The sequence below is a fragment of the Triticum urartu genome, chromosome 1A (assembly GCF_056163025.1).
Source record: "Triticum urartu cultivar PI428250 chromosome 1A, HENAU_Tu73, whole genome shotgun sequence".
Taxonomy (NCBI): domain Eukaryota; kingdom Viridiplantae; phylum Streptophyta; class Magnoliopsida; order Poales; family Poaceae; genus Triticum; species Triticum urartu.
The window spans coordinates 40,637,453-40,641,224 of NC_141873.1; positions in this window are offsets into that span (position 1 = coordinate 40,637,453).

Here is a 3,772-nt window from a genome sequence, read left to right on the forward strand (position 1 = left end):
TAAATGCTCGCGACGGAAGTTATCGGGGGAGCCGAATATAACTTGTAGTAGGAGGGAGCCCGTACAACGAGCCCCTGGGCCTGGCGTTACTCCTTTAAAGGTAGTATTGCTATGGCGAATTTGTGTTGGGTCTAACCCCATCCCGCGGATTGTATCCTGATATATTAGGTTTAGGCTACTGCCGCCGTCCATCAAGACTAAGTGATATCCGCCAATTACTGGGTCTAATACCAGGGCAGCCCATCCTGCATGTCGGATACTTTCTGAGTAATCGCGATGGTCGAAAGTGATCGGTTGAGACGACCAGTGGTAGGACTTCGTGGTGACAGGCACTTGGGTATATTTTCCTGGGAGTGCCGCGTTGTTTTTTCCCTTGATCACGTGTAACACGTTTACTGTTTTGACTTCTGGTGGAAATTTCTTTTGTTCCCCCGTGTCTTGCTTTGGGGGCTCGCCCTTGTCTTCACTTGGTGTATCCTCCCCCTTGTGTACGGCGTTGAGCTTGCCGGACTGCTTGAAGACCCAACATTCTCTGTGGGTATGATTAGCAGGTTTACCAGGGGTACTATGGATCTGACATACTTGGTCCAGAATTTTGTTGAGGCTTGACAGTTCATCCCTGGTGCCTTTGGGGGCGGCTTTTGACCTGGCCGAGAGCTTTTGAATCCGGCATTTGCTGTCGTGCCCTTCGTGCTGTCTTCTTTATTCCGGCATTTGTTATTGCTGTTGCACCGTGATTTCCCGTTTCCATCTCTAACTTCAGATGTACTGGGGTCGCTGGTGCTGCATCTGGCTAGCCAGTTGTCCTCACCCGCGCAAAAGTGGGTCATGAGGTTTGTTAATGCGGCCATCGTTCTCGGCTTATTTTGGCCGAGGTGTCTGGCGAGCCATTCATCACGGACGTTATGCTTGAAAGCTACCAAGGCTTCGGCGTCCGGACAATCGACAATCTGGTTCTTTTTAGTAAGAAACCTGTTCCAAAGCTTTCGGGCCGACTCTCCGGGCTGTTGAGTTATATGACTCAAGTCGTCCGCATCCGGAGGTCGGACATAAGTCCCTTAAAAATTTGCCCGAAAGGCGTCTTCGAGCTCTTCCCAACTTCCAATGGAGCTTTCGGGGAGGCCTTTGAGCCAGTGACGAGCTGGCCCTTTGAGCTTGAGGGGTAAGTACTTGATGGCGTGGAGATCATCTCCTCGAGCCATATGGATATGAAGGATGTAGTCCTCAATCCAGACCCCAGGGTCCGTTGTTCCGTCGTATGCCTCTATGTTTACGGGCTTGAATCCCTCTGGACATTCATGGTCCAGCACCTCATTGGTGAAACATAGGGGGTGTGCGGCACCCCTGTAGCTGGGTGTACCGCGTTGTTCGGATGTTTGTTGTGTTGCATTGTATGCTGGGGCGCGCTTGCGTGGTCCGTAGATGGATCTTGTTGCGCCGTCCTTTGGGTGCGAGCCCTCGCATGGGTCGCGTATTGTATTGTGAGCGGCGTTGTATGCCGCTCTGTGTTGGTAGAGGGGTCGTCTATCCGACCAGGTGGCTACTTTGATATTTGGTTGTGGAGGGTCTGAGGCCTCCTCATCGAATTCGGGTAGCAGCTTCCGCTTTGGGTAGCTCTTGGAGGGGCGATTGTCGCCGTACCTTGCTGCAGTGTTGAGTATTTTACTCCATCTTATTTGGAGTGTGTCTTGCGCGGCCTTGAGCCTTTGCTTCTACTTTTTAAGACTCCTCGCGGTGGCAACAAGCCTTTTACGGGCATTCTGCTGCTCCGGGTGCCTGTCCGGCGTTATGTCGTCCGGACCATTGTCCTTGGTAGAATTTTTTTGTTTGGTTTGATTATCCGGATTGCCGTTGTCCGGCAGCGGTTCGCCCTGCTCCAGTGCTGGGTCTGTGTGATCGCTATTTCTGTCGAGGCGGGATTTGGGGCGGCGCTTGCGTCGCCTCTTTGACTGCTTTTCGAGGGAACAAGCCTTCGGTGCGTCCTTCCGCTCCTCGTCGTCATCTTTTGGTGCGTCCACCATGTATATGTCATATGACGAGGTGGCGTTCCAGGGCCCAATAGGCGCTGGTTCTTCATCGTCTCCTTCGTCGGCATCCATACCGTCGATGTCTTCGGAGTCGAAGTTGAGCATGTCGGTTAAATCGTCGACAGTGGCTACAAAGTGGGTGGTGGGTGGGCTTTGAATTTCTTCATCGTCCGTATCCCAACCTTGCTGACCATAGTCCGGCCAGGGCTCTCCTGATAAAGAGAGAGACTTTAGTGTCTTTAGAATATCACCGAAAGGCGAGTGCTTAAAGATGTCCGCGGCAGTAAACTCCATGATCAGCGCCCAATCGGATTCGATCGGCAGGGGCGCGGAGGGTACGGAGTCCGGAGAGGAGTCCGGCTCCTTGGAGTCACGAGTCTCGCAGAGTGCGGGGCTGGTGTTCGGCTCGATCGTCGTTGGGATCGCAGCCCCTGAGGCGGCGTCCAACCACCCATCCTCGATCGACGCAGTTGGCTCCGAATTAAGGGTCGAAGCCGATGCGGGTGCGGCCTCCAGGGCACTGTTCAACGGCAGAGCTAGGTCATGCTCGTCGGGACAGTGCGGCGCGCTTGGCAGTGGCTCGAATCCGTCGAAGATCAAGTCCCCGCGGATGTCAGCCATGTAGTTTAAGCTTCCAAATCTGACCTGACGGCCAGGGGCATAGCTTTCGATCTGCTCCAGATGGCCAAGTGAATTGGCCCGCAGTGCGAAGCCACCGAAGACAAAGATCTGTCCGGGGAGGAAGGTCTCACCCTGGACTGCATCGCCATCGATGATCGTAGGAGCCATCAAGCCTGACGGCGACGACACAGAGGAACTCTCAATGAAAGCACCAATGTCGGTGTCAAAACCGGCGGATCTTGGGTAGGGGGTCCCGAACTGTGCGTCTAGGCCGGATGGTAACAGGAGGCGAGGGACATGAAGTTTTACCCAGGTTCGGGCCCTCTCGATGGAGGTAAAACCCTACGTCCTGCTTGACTAATATTGATGATATGGCTAGTACAAGAGTAGATCTACCACGAGATCGGAGAGGCTAAACCCTAGAAGCTAGCCTATGGTATGATTGTTGTTGTGTATGTTGTCCTACGGACTAAAACCCTCCGGTTTATATAGGCACCGGAGAGGGTTAGAGTTACACAAAGTCGGTTACAATGGTAGGAGATCTGCATATCCGTATCGCCAGGCTTGCCTTCCACGCCAAGGAAAGTCCCTTCCGGACACGGGACGAAGTCTTCAATCTTGTATCTTCATAGTCCAGGAGTCCGGATGAAGGTATAGTCCGGCCATCCGGACACCCCCTAATCCAGGACTCCCTCAATGATCAACACCAGAACTCTATGGGTGTTCGATTCATCACAATGTAACTAGATTATTGACTCTAGTGCAAGTGGGAGATTGTTGGAAATATGCCCTAGAGGCAATAATAAAATGGTTATTATTATATTTCCTTGTTCATGATAATTGTCTATTGTTCATGCTATAATTGTGTTATCCGGAAATCGTAATACATGTGTGAATACATAGACCACAACATGTCCCTAGTGAGCCTCTAGTTGACTAGCTCGTTGATCAATAGATGGTTACGGTTTCCTGACCATGGACATTGGATGTCATTGATAACGGGATCACATCATTATGAGAATGATGTGATGGACAAGACCCAATCCTAAGCATAGCACAAGATCGTGTAGTTCGTCTGCTAGAGCTTTTCTAAAGTGTCAAGTATCATTTCCTTAGACCATGAG